Source organism: Jatropha curcas, chromosome 3 (genome assembly GCF_041381405.1).
Source record: "Jatropha curcas cultivar XTBG-Jc1 chromosome 3, XTBG_Jcur_1.0, whole genome shotgun sequence".
In the NCBI taxonomy this organism is placed as follows: domain Eukaryota; kingdom Viridiplantae; phylum Streptophyta; class Magnoliopsida; order Malpighiales; family Euphorbiaceae; genus Jatropha; species Jatropha curcas.
In genome coordinates this window covers 3,835,213-3,849,388 of record NC_143153.1, presented here as the reverse complement: position 1 = coordinate 3,849,388, position 14,176 = coordinate 3,835,213, and the positions used below count along the sequence as shown (strand labels likewise).

The following is a 14,176-nucleotide window of genomic DNA, read 5'->3' as shown; positions in this document are numbered from 1 at the left end:
TATTTCAATATCTCCAAGCATAGTGAGAACCACACACTCTTTTTGGATATTAGGATAAGGATAATTTGCCAGAAGTTATTTTTTAGTTTTTTGCTTGGAAAATCTTTTCTGCATTTCTCATATACCAAATTCAATTAACTATTAATTTCCCCATTTCCACCCACATACTCAAACAAAAGATAGAATCACCATGGATATCTCTTCTCATCTACTAGCAATTTCAGTGGCTGTAGCAGTAATACTTGTATTGTACAAGTACAATCAGTGGAGAATAATGTTGTGGGGTCCCTCTAACATGTGGGACCCACACACATTTGAAAAGAAAAAAAAAAAAAAAAAGGAAAGAGCACGTTTTTTTAAAGGTGGCAGCCAACATTTTAAAGGTTGGCATGCCAACCATTTGACAAAATGGAGAGGCGTGCATTAGTAATGCACGGCTCTCCCTCCTCTCCCTCCTATAAATAGAGGTACTGAATCCCTCTTCAGTACACAAAAATAAAAATAGAATAGATATACAATTAGTTGTATAGAATTTTAGAAAAGGGTTCCTAAAATTGGGAAAGAGAGAAAATAGTGAGGAAATTATTTTTGGGATGTTTTTGGAAACACTTTGTGTGCCACTATTTTTGTAATCTCTTTTGTACCTACTATTTTTAGTAGAAGAATTATTCGGAGTTTTTGTCCCGTGAACGTAGCCCATAACAGTTGAAGGGTGAACTACGTAAATCTCGGTGTTCTTATTTTTCATCTGGCATTTACGGTAATTATTTAATTTTTACCGTGGTTATTATTTCTGGTGGATTCGATCGTCAATATCCAATATTTAATTATTGGAAGTATATGTGGCAATAGTAATCTTATTTTACTTTTACCACCGGTATTTTTCCGCGGGCCCCACTCGGGATAAGTTAGAATCCCAACAACTGGTATCAGAGCCTTTGGTTAGTAAATTCTGTCAAAGTTACTATTCACATGAATAGTGAATTTCGTGAATAGTGAAATTTTGTCATATTCAGAATTCAACATGGCTAATGACGGGGCAATGATCAAATTGACAGATTCGAATTATTCAATGTGAAAATCCAGAATGGAGGACTACCTCAATTGCAAAGATCTGTATGATCTAATTGAGGGTGACAGTGCAAAGCCGGAAGATATGAAAGAAAGGCAGTGGGAGAAATTAAAAAAGCAGACATTGGGTACAATACGCCAATGGATAGATGCTAGCATGTACAACCATGTGAGAAATGAAAAAGATCCCCAAGTTCTCTGGAAGAAATTAGAGAATATGTACAAGGCTACAAATGCTCAAGGAAAAGTCTTCATGATGCGTAAAGTCATGAACTTGAAGCTATCAGAGGGACGATCAATTACACAACACCTGAACGATTTTGAAGGACTCGTAACTGAGTTAGCAGTTAGCGGTATGTCCTTAGAAGATGAGATGCAAGCGTGCCTACTGTTGGGATCTCTACCGGATAGCTGGGATACTCTTGTGGTATCATTGAGTAACTCAGCTCCAAATGGTGTGGTAACGAACGATGTCTATGGTAAATAATAGACTACTTAATGAAGAACTACGAAGAAGAGATGTTGCCAGTACCAGTTCACAAGCCCTTGTCACAGAGAATAGGGGCCGAAGCAAGAGTAGAAGTCCAAGGCATGTAAAGTCAGGTGGTAGATCCAAGTCCAGAGAGATGAGAAAATGTTACCATTGCGGTAAGGAGGGTCATCTCAAAAGAAATTGTCGTTTACTCAAACAGGATAATGCAGACCGAAGACAGGAGAATGATAGAAATACATCTGCTATAGTCTTAGGAGAAGATGGTGAGGTGACTTTAGTCACTCATGATGCAGATTGTTGTCATGTTGGAGATGCAGATACCGAGTGGATAGTAGACTCCGGTGCTTCATACCACTGTGTTCCAAAAAGGGAATATTTTTCCACTTATAAAGCAGGAGACTTTGGCACTATTAAAATGGGAAATAATAGTGTCTCGCAAGTGGTGGGAATCGGTGATATCTACATAAAGACAAGTGTCGGGTGCACATTAACACTTAAAAATGTGCGACATATTCCCGATCTTCGGTTAAACCTGTTGTCTGTGAGTGTACTGGACAAGGAAGGCTATCACCATTATACAGGTGGCGGTAATTGGAAACTCACCAAAGGATCTTTGGTGGTGGCGAGAGGAAAATTATGGTGCTCACTGTATAAGACGCACGCAATAATATGTGCGGGTCAACTAAATACAGTTGAAGATGATGCTTCACCAAATTTGTGGCATAGGCGGCTGGCGCACGTTAGTGAGAAAGGGTTGAATATGTTGGCTAAGAAGTCCCTCATACCATTAGCCAAAGGTAAAATAAACCCTTGTGATTATTGTTTGTTTGGGAAGCAACATCGGGTCTCATTTTTAAAAAGCTCTAGAAGGAGAGACAACAAGTTGGAGTTGGTACACTCTGATGTATGTGGTCCCATGGAGGTAGAATCACTTGGAGGAAGTAGGTATTTTCTTACCTTCATTGATGATTTCTCACGGAAAACATGGATATATTTGTTGCGCACAAAAGACCAAGTATTCAAGCACTTTCAACAATTCCATGCGATGGTGGAAAGGGAGACTGGAGTGGCCTTGAAGTGTTTGCGCACGGATAATGGTGGTGAGTATATCTCTAAGGAGTTTAGAGATTACTGTAGTCAGCACGGTATCAGGCATGAAAAGACAGTTCCTGGTACGCCTCAACACAACGGCGTTGCTGAATGGATGAATCGCACTATTATTGAGAGAGTCAGATCCATGCTCAAAATGGCCAACTTACCTAAGCCATTTTGGGGAGAAGCTGTCAATACTGCTGTCTACCTAATCAACCGACTACCTTCAGCACCATTGGATTTTGATATCCCGGAGAAGGTCTGGACAGGTAGAAATATTTCATACTCTCACCTAAGGGTATTTGGCTGCAAGGCATTTATGCATGTTCCAAAGGAGCAGAGATTAAAGCTTGATGACAAATCAGTTTCTTGCACTTTTGTTGGTTATGGAGACGAAGAGTTTGGCTATAGGTTATGGGACCCAGTGAAAAAGAAAGTTGTCCGGAGCCGAGACGTAGTATTCCACGAGAATGAGATCGTGGCAGATACAACTTGTGAAGAATCCACAAGTGATGGTGTTGTTGATATTACACCAAGAAGCATTCCTACAGATGATGCCACAGGAGGAGGAATGCCAGAATCAGAACGAGGAGAAGAAGAAGAGCCAGTCGTAGGGGATCAAGAGACAATTGTAGATGAGAACAGTGATGCAGAAGGTGTTGAGCAGGGGGAGCCAGAGAACCCCATTACACCAGAAGGAGTTGAACCTCAGTTAAGAAGGTCAACCAGAGAGCGCCAACCATCTACAAGGTACCCTAGTTCTGATTACATTTTGATTTCTGATGAGGGGGAGCTAGAGAGCTTCCAGGATGTGCAATCTTGCAAAGATAGAGATTGCTGGAGAAAGGCCATGCAAGAAGAGATGAATTCTTTGAAAAAGAATGATGCGTATGAGCTGGTGAAACTTCCAAAAGGGAAGAGAACACTCAAGAATAAATGGGTGTACAAACTGAAGAAAGATGATGGCAACCTAGTAAGATACAAAGCTCGATTGGTCGTCAAAGGCTTTACTCAAAAGAAAGGTATTGACTTTGATGAGATTTTTTCACCAGTTGTGAAAATGAGTTCTATTCGAGTTGTGCTAGGTCTAGTAGCCAGTTTGAATCTTGAGTTGGAGCAGCTTGATGTAAAGACTGCATTCTTGCATGGGGATCTAGAGGAAGAAATCTATATGGAACAACCAGAAGGTTTCAAGGTAAAGGGAAAAGAGGACATGGTTTGTCGCTTGAAGAAGAGCTTGTACGGGTTGAAACAAGCACCGCGACAGTGGTATAAAAAGTTTAATTCTTTCATGGTGAATCAAGGCTACAAAAGGACAGATGCAGATCCTTGTGTATATGTTCAGAAATTCCCTGATGGTAAATTTATCATCCTTCTCTTATATGTTGATGATATGCTAATCGTTGGACCAGATGCACATATGATTAGCAAGTTAAAGAGAGATTTGTCAAAAGCATTTGACATGAAGGATTTGGGATCGGCAAGGCGAATTCTCGGAATGGAGATTATTCGAGACAGAAAGTCCTGCAGGTTATGGTTATCGCAGGAAAAATATATTGAACGAGTTCTAGAGAGGTTCAATATGAAGAATGCTAAACCAGTTAGCACTCCGCTTGCCGCTCACTTCAAGTTAAGTAAGAAATCCTACCCATTAACAGAGAAAGAAAAAGGAGTTATGTCAAATGTTCCATATTCTTCAGCGGCCAGAAGTTTGATGTACGCAATGGTGTGTACAAGACCAGATATCGCTCATGCAGTTGGCGTTGTGAGCCGATTTCTGTCAAAACCCCAGAAGACACATTGGGAAGGAGTAAAGTGGATCTTCAGATACCTGAGAGGAACTTCAAAGTTATGTTTAACTTTTGGAGGTGAAAAGTCTGCACTTGTTGGTTATACAGATGCAGATATGGCCGGTGATCTTGATGAAAGAAAATCTACATCAGGATACTATTTACATTCTCAGGGGGAGCTATTTCATGGCAGTCAAGATTGCAGAAATGTGTTTCATTATCAACGACTGAAGCAGAGTACGTTGCAGCAACGGAAGCAGGAAAGGAAATGCTTTGGTTAAAGAGATTCTTTCAAGAATTGGGTGTGCAGCAGGAAGAATATATAGTTTATTGTGATAGTCAAAGTGCGTTAGACTTGAGCAAAAATACTATGTATCATGCACGGACGAAGCACATTGATGTAAGATATCATTGGATTAGATCTGCCACTGAAGAGAAGCAGTTTCAGTTGCGAAATATCCACACAGACAGAAATGCTGCAGATATATTAACAAAGGTCGTTCCGAAGGAGAAGTTCGAGCTATGTGTCAAAGCATCAGGGATGGAGAGTCCCACCATGTAGTCGGGAGGGGGAGAATTGTTGTGGGGTCCCTCCAACATGTGGGACCCACACACATTTGAAAAGAAAAAAAAAAAAAAAGGAAAGAGCACGTTTTTTTAAAGGTGGCAACCAACATTTCAAAGGTTGGCATGCCAACCATTTGACAAAATGGAGAGGCGTGCATTAGTAATGCACGGCTCTCCCTCCTCTCCCTCCTATAAATAGAGGTACTGAATCCCTCTTCAGTACACAAAAACAAAAATAGAATAGATATACAATTAGTTGTATAGAATTTTAGGAAAGGGTTCCTAAAATTGGGAAAGAGAGAAAATAGTGAGGAAATTATTTTTGGGGTGTTTTTGGGAAACACTTTGTGTGCCACTATTTTTGTAATTTCTTTTGTACCTACTATTTTTAGTAGAAGAATTATTCGGAGTTTTTGTCCCGTGGACGTAGCCCATAACAGTTGAAGGGTGAACCACGTAAATCTCGGTGTTCTTATTTTTCATCTGGCATTTACCGTAATTATTTAATTTTTACCGTGGTTATTATTTCTAGTGGATTCGATCGTCAATATCCAATATAAAATTATTGGAGGTATATGTAACAATAGTAATCTTATTTTACTTTTACCACCGGTATTTTTCTGCGGGCCCCACTCGGGATAAGTTAGAATCCCAACAAATAAGAGATTACAGCAATAAAAATAAAGGCTTGTTAGCCCCTGAACCATTTGGAGCCTTGCAAATCCTCGGTCATCTCCATCGACTAGGCACCGAGAAAACCCTTGTTCGAACCTTGGCTCGCCTAGCCGATAAGTATGGTCCCACCTTCACAATCTGGCTCGGTGTTCACCGTACAGTTGTAGTCAGCAGTCATGAAGCAATAAAAGAATGCTTCACAACAAATGATAAAATTTTGGCTTCCAGGTCTAAATCAAGCCTTGGAAAGTACTTGAGTTACAATTATGCAGCTTTTATTTTTGCAACCTACGGTCCTTATTGGCGTCACATGCGAAAAATAGCTGTTATCCAACTCTTTTCAAATCATAGAATAAAGTTGTTGAAGCACATTCAGGTCTCGGAGGTGAACACCCTGATTAAAGACCTGTACTTGCTTTCTATAAATGAACCAAACTCGAACAAGATTGCCATTAGTGAATTTTTCGAACATTTGATTTTAAATACGATTACGAGAATGATTGCAGGGAAGAGATATTTTAATTATGTGAATGATGAAAAAGATGAAGAAGGAGGGAAAAGAATAGGGAAGCTGATGAAGGAATTTATGTATGTTTCAGGTCTTTTTGTTCCTTCAGATGTATTCCCATTTTTATGGTGGATGAACTTTTTAGGACCTGCTAAAACTATGAAGCGTCTATCTAAAGAACTGGATTCTCTTTTGCAAACTTGGATTGATGAACATAAATTGAAGAGAATCAATCAGATTAGAGATGATGGTGATTGCAAGAGCATAGAGAAGGAGGACTTCATTGATGTGATGCTATCGGTTTTAGAGGATGATTTCTTTGGTCACTCACGGGAAGACATCATCAAAGGAACAGTCCTTGTAAGTCTTCGTTAATCTAAACTTAAGTTTCATAAAAGATACAACGGTTTGAACCAAATCGATCTAATTCAGTCTTACAATTTAAACATTTTGATTCTATTAATTAATATAGAATTTTCTATTATATTCTATTAACATAGAACAAAATATATTGTAATTTGATTATTTTAAATGTTATGCTTGCAGGCTCTTATAATAGGAGGAGCTGATACAACATCGATAACCCTAACATGGATTTTGTCAAATTTATTGAACAACAGACATGCACTAGAGCTTGCCCAACAAGAACTCGACCTCAAAGTTGGAAGAGAAAGATGTGTACAAGATTCTGATATAGAAAAATCAGTATACCTTCAAGCCGTTATTAAAGAAACATTGCGATTATACCCACCAGGTCCACTTGCAGTTCCACATGAAGCAGTAGAGGATTGTTACATTTCTAGATATTATATTCCGAAAGGAACCCGAATATTTGCAAATTTGTGGAAATTACATAGAGATCCAAATGTTTGGTCGAATCCTGACGAGTTCTTGCCAGAAAGATTTCTTGCTAATGAAGGTAAAAATGTAGATTTTTCTGGTCAGAATTTTGAGTATATACCATTTGGATCCGGAAGAAGGTCTTGTCCTGGTATTAATTTTGCAATACAAGCAATACATATGACTGTTGCTAGGTTACTTCAAGCATTTAGTTTCACAACACCATTTGATCAGGCTGTGGATATGACTGAAGGTATAGGTATTACCTTGCCTAAGGCTACTCCTTTGGAAATTCAGATCACTCCACGTCTTTCTTCTGCATTATATGAATACTAGTTGGTAGATTTAAGTCCAAAGTTATCATTTTTGGGGTTTATGGAAGTTGTGCACTATGAATTGAATTATTTCAATTTGCTTATATGAATAAATCAACTTTGGTCCAATATTTATTTGAGTACAATTTTTTTTACTCAACTATGAATATGAGACTAATCTCGTTTCGGGATTGTGTCTACTTGTTCTTTAGAAATTATAGAGATTGTTTATTGTTTTAAGCATGCTTACCATTTGATTCGCTTCTCATGGCTTATTGAAATCGTTTATAAAACTATAAGATTCTAGGTAAGAAGCCACTAATTTATTAGATTAAGTTTAGGAGACAAATTTGAAAAAAAAAAAAAAAAAAAAAAGATTAATCGGATTAATTCAAGCCCAAACTAAGTAGAGTTAGACTATCATTTCTCGTTTTGTGATAATAGCAATGGGTTGGACTGAAACCGTGATAAATCCAGCCCGTTGGCAAATTTAAACCTTAAACTAAGCTTGACCCAACCTATATCTTAAGGTTTGATTCAACCTAACCTAGCTCCTTCCTATATTTATTAATTGTTGAATGATATTGAGTATGATAGATGAATTCAATTTTTTTTTTTTTAGCCATTTGATATTATAGACCTGTTCAGCAAAATTAACTATTTTGACAGCTTTTCATGAAAAGCATTTAGCTTTTTGAGAACTTATAAGGGACGGTACAACCAATGAGAAAAATGAATATCAATTGAAATTAAATGTTATATTATCAAGAATCAAACCTAGAAACGTGGTCCCAGACTTCACCCTTACCACTAGGCTACAAGTCATTTGTAATGAATTCAAATTTAACTTCAAAAATTGCAAAGTAATAAATACACCATTATTGGGATCAATCTTGAAATGAGATAAAATTTTAAATTTTTTACAGTACAATCACAACAGAAAGTTTAAGAAAATTTAAATTTAACGTGTAATTATAACAGTACAGTTATAATAATTTGAATTTAAGGTATAATTATGAGAAAAAGTTAGAATTAAAGTGTCTACACATTAAAATTCTTTTTGGAGTGCAGTTCTTATAATTCGTAAAGTTTAGGGTATTTTATTGCATGATTTAATCAACTCATTTTTTGGGTTATAACTTAAGTCGACGAGTTAAAAGTTTTAAATTTATATATTTTTATTCATTAATTTTTATCAAATTTCAAATTAGGAAACAAATATGTTAAAAAGTTATAATAGAAGTGTTTGAAGAATTAAATTAAATTTAAGGTGTGATTATTACGAGACATAAAATAATGATTATGATTTTTTTTTTTTGGTATGATTTAGCCAAAAGAAGTGATGGAAACCTGTTGCTACAGTTCAACAAGTGTTTCACGTTGTGATGGAAACAGGACAAGACATTTGAATATAAGCTTAATAAAAATATAAAATTTTATGTAAAGGACATGTACCAGATTGTCCTTGTCAGAACGTGTAACATGACGAATGATTTTAATTTCTGAATCAAAATCCCTTTGATTGACTTTTCTACATGTCTTGATTGCATTTATACTCAACTTAAAATTAAAATAGCATCTTAAAAATTAAAAACAATATAAATATAAATTGATTTAAATTTTATTTTTAAAGAAATTATTATAATTCAACATATATAAAGTTATGGGTTCAATCTGTTAAAAAAAAAAAATAAACATTTATAGAAAAGGCGATTGCGAAATTTAAAATTATTATACCACTTTGATTCCTAAAACTATATTATACAATCATTCCATATAATTCGATGACATATATTGTGCAATAATTATATTAGATTCTAGTGAAAATGCAAATAAAGTTTACAAAACTGAGAATGTTTTTTTAAATTAATTCAAGAAGACTTTATTATTTTTTATTTATGACATTAAATAAATTTTCAATGTATTTAAAATGCTGAAGATTTGATAGCAAAAATATAAAACATTTAAAAATTTGAAAATAAAAATATTAATAAATATTAGATGTGAATATAAACATAAATAATTAAATTTTAAAGATCTCTTTATAGTTATGATTATATTTTCAAAATAATATTTATTATTATTAAATATTAATTTTTAAAGTTTCAAAAATATTTTAGATGGTCAATTAAAATATAGAAAATAAAAAAATTCAACATTTCTAAAAATAGAAAAATAGAAATATTAAACACAAAGAACCTCTATTTTTTGTTTCAGATTTATATAATTTTAGATAGATAGATATAAAATATATAGATATATAGAATATGGATACGGATAAACTCAGTTTGAGCTTATTTATTTTGCTCATATAATAAATGAATCGAGTTTGAACTCGAATTAAAGCCTATATATTTATATACACATATACATTAATGGATATGACTTACTTAAACTTAATAATTTTTTATACATTAATGGATATGACTTACTTACACTTAATATTTTTTTTTTTTATCCATGGGTTATAGTTCAATTGGCAACGCAGGCTAAGCATGTGGGAAGTGGAAGAGCTCTCGAATTCAGTCTCCACTAAACACACCTGCAGGGAGCCCCGAGCCATAGTCCATCGTGATAGGATGCAGATACTGATGGTTTATACCAAAAAACAGTTTTTTATTTGAAAAAATAATATTGTTACTAGCTTATCATTTTTTTTCAATAAATGATCAGAAATAACATCATTTGAGCTAACATCATTTGAGCACAAAAAAGTTTTCAATTGGTTTGGTATATTGGTGAAATCCACACAGTAAGTGCAGGTGAGCCCGTACACTAATATACTTAGGGCTTGTTCGACAATACTAGTTATTTTGGTTGCTAGTAGCTGTTGTAGTAGCTAGGTGTTTATATAACAAAATTAAAAGTATTCAGTAAAAATAGTTGTTTAATTAGTTATTCAACTTAAAATGAGAAAAAAATCATATTAATTGTTTAATTAACTGAATTCGAAAAAATAAACAATGACATGATTAGCAAAAAAAATTTAATTAATGTCTATGGAATGCTAAATGTTGGAATGTGTGTTTAATGTTGCATAAAAAATCTCTCATAGCCTCTAAAAATTACTATAAATACTATGCTATCCAACAATATAATTAATGGATATATAGTTTTGATTTGGTGAAAATGGTCAATGTTGGGTCAATTCCATACCTCAAGGTTTCATTTGAATTCTAACTTGTGAAAATGTGAGTGTCAAACACTACAAAAAAAACGCCAAATTGCGACCGATTTTTGCGACCGACACAAATCGGTCGCAATATTGCTACCAATTTGCGACTCATTGGCAAACAGTCGCAGATTTTAGCGCTGAAAACTCGCGCGAGTTTGCCTTTCCATTTGCGACTGAATTACTACTCATTTGCGACCGATTTTGCGACCGCTTTGCGACCAAGTGTGTTTCTGTCGCAAAAATGCGCGCGTCAAAAAAAGGGAAAAATTCTGAGACCGAATTGAGATAAAATTGCGACCGATATTTTGCGACCGAATATTTCAGTCGCCAATCGGTCGCAATATTGTCGCGTAGTAAAACGACGTCGGACAATTAAAAATTGCGACCGATTTAAATTACTTTTGCGACCGATATGTCGGTCGCAAAGTTTAGGGCTTTAAACGCGCCCTCTCCTTTTCCTTTCTTCTTCTTTCTCTCTTCTCCTTCTCCTCTCCTCTCCTCCGTCCGCAGCGCCGCTCCAGCCCCTCCTGAGAACGCTCCAGCCTCTGTGACGCCGCCACCGACGCTCCGGTCACTCCTCTACGCCGTTCGCCACCGTTTGGACAGCATTTGAGGTAAGCCGGTTTGTATTTTATTTTTTTCGAAATGTTTTTTTTTTTTTTTTGCGATTTTTGTGTTTTTTTCAATTTATTATTATTGTTACTGTTATTATTGTTATTATTATTAATATTGTTAATGTTGTTGTTAGTGTTGTTGTTGTTATTATTATTATTATTAATATAGTTATACTAGTTTAGTTTTTTTTGTTTGACTGTAAACGAAATTTGAAAAATTAAAGGGGAAAAACAAAAGCAAATTTTTATAATTAGGTGATAAATTTGAAGATTTGAAGATTTGAAAATTTTTATAGTTATACTGTCTATGCCTCGCTGATTCCCTGATTCTGCCACAAGATCTGCATTGTAAAACATAATTTTTTAGGTGATAAATTTGAAGATTTGAGGACTACCCTTGTTTAGGGTAGGCATGATTGTAACGCGAGTGAGTACACCTGTGAGATTTGTTGAGCCTGGCAAAAGAATAATCTCACAGAAAAAAAAAAAAATGAAAAACAAGCCTCCTATTTGAGGCTGGTTGATGGTACATCTTGTCTTTGCTTCGCCTCACCCACCTTTTGTTTCTGTTTGCATTTTTATCCATTTATTATGTCACTCCATGTGCATGACAGCCATAGTATAAAACTACACCTTTGTCTTAAATAGTATTTTCATTTGACTGTTATAGTCTTTGTTTGGATTTTTGCTTCTGGGTTTTGGATCCTTATATAAAACTACACCTTTGTCTTAAATAGTATTTTCATTTGACTGTTGAACTTAGTTGTCTCGTTAGTTTTAATGGTAATAACAGCCATGGATGTGAGCTTTAGGTTGTAGTGATTAGTGATTGCCTATTGTTTAGTGTCTAATTATTATTAAGCTGAGATTTGGTTTCCTTTTGTTTATTTATGAATTATTAAGAGCTGATTATTTTATGGGTTTGATTTTCAAACTTGATAATATTCAATTAATTAAATAAGTTTAATAGATCAATTTATCATAAAATTGAATTAATCAAACTGAAATATTATAATTATTATTCTGATTTTAAAAAAAATAAAATTACACAGTGTAGTTGAATATTTTCAGGCAAAGTGAATTATCTAGTCCTAAGAATTGTGCCAAATTAATTAAAATTCGTTAATTGAGTTTAATGATAGAATTTAAACAAAATAATTATCCTCTTTAGGGAATGCCCTTGTGCCCTTTAATTCACAGCCAGAAAAGAAAAAAGAAAAAAAAAAGTATGAAAAGATAGAATAAAAATGAAAGAAAAGAACTTATTGCCAATAGGTAAAGGGCATATAATTAGATCAAAGTAGAAACATGCCACATGGGAGAACATGTGGACTGTTTGAGCATGTCATTGACTTGCCACGTCATACATTTAACTGTAAACAATCAAGCCATGAGAATTGGCTATATCTTATCACATTGCACTTCAAATAATCTGTAAAGCAGCCTAATAATGGTTATATTGCACAGTTGGCAATGCAGTAGAAAAATAGAAAACCAACTAAAAATGTCAGGTTTTCCATTGTAATTAACCAACTAAAAGTAGTATAAAGAATATTCATATTTTTAAATCTACAGGGTATACGTTTCCAAAAAGCAATCCTCTTTCTTAATTAGTCTTTGCTACATGCAGTCAATTTAGTCGGTTGAGCCCGTTTTAGCAAAATAATGTTTTTTTTTTTTTTTTGGCTTCTTGTGACATTTTGATAATGGCTACCATTTAATTCAAGATGATGAACTTCAATTCAATAATTTTTATTAGGTGCGATGGAGCCCTTCCTCCATTAAATAAACTTCAACTAGATTAGATTCAACTTAATCCTTTTTTTATTAGGTAAAAGACAAACAAATCTTTTCTCAACTCTTTTTTTTAAATGTCATTTTACTAGTGAGTATTTTGTAATTTGGAGAAAATAGAACTTCTCTTAAAAGATAAAATAGGAAAATAGAACATAAACAAAGCTTCAGCAAATAAAAACAATAAATTACCTAATTTGGAGAAATTGCTAGACTCCTATAAGAGTGCGTCAATATATCTTTGAATTAGGTAAAAATACTTGTCTGCATTGAACTTATGATCAATTCTCCTAATCACATCAATTTTAAATTGACATGTTTAAAGAGAAGACAGAGGAAAAAGTAAAAAAAAAAAAAAAAAAAAACCACTGACAAACAATTCTAAAGCCTAAGAGACAGTACAATTTATCATATAAGTTGGAGAAATTGACGTTCTTGTTTGTGGTTGTATGCATTTTTTTCTCTTTTTTACATACTTGACACGTTAATACATATAATGAGACATACACCCAAACATTTGGCAAAGACACTACAACTTTAGAATATTTTTCTTTTCTTGAAAGTTTAATTCAAAAAAGGATTACCTTTCTCAATCGATTTTCACCATGGATGTGGAATACCCAAGTTTTGCTTAATAATGTGTACGTTTATGTTTTTGTGTTTTATTTTTTTGGTGCTTACAACTAGTGTTTTGCTTACAACTTTAGAATATTTTTCTTTATAATATTTTTTTCTTTATTATAGATATTATTGTCGTTATTATTCTTAAATATGTTTTTATTAAATGAATGATGAGTTTGGATTGGAGGCCTAGTAGTGGCCATTTTGCCTTTGGAGAATGTTGATATGTTATAGAAGTGTTTATTGAAGTGTCTTTGTATTTGAGATTTGATTGTGTTGTGCCGAAATGCTGCCGAATTTTTTTCAATAAATTCAATATGTAGAATAGTACACTTACCTTTATTATAGTAGGTACATATATATATATATATATATATATATATATATAACCTTTGTATTGAATAAATGAACTTAGTTATTTTACATTTATATATAGTTCCCCTTATTATAGAAATAACCTTAGTTAGTTATAAGCGTAAATTGAACATTACATTAGTGGCATGTTTTAAGGATGGTTTAGACTAATGCAATTACATATAATTTACCCTTCATAAACACATTGTTAATTAGGTAAAAAAAAATGCGAAATAATCGAGATTGGATGTACTGGAGGTTCGAGGTC

At 34.0% G+C, this 14,176-nt stretch overlaps 1 pseudogene; it reads left to right on the top strand.

Moving 5' to 3' along the window:
- Nucleotides 1–5,155: 5,155 nt before the first annotated feature.
- LOC149497361 (cytochrome P450 CYP82J17 pseudogene) lies at nucleotides 5,156–7,392 on the top strand (annotated as a pseudogene).
- The last annotated feature ends 6,784 nt before the right edge of the window (nucleotides 7,393–14,176 follow it).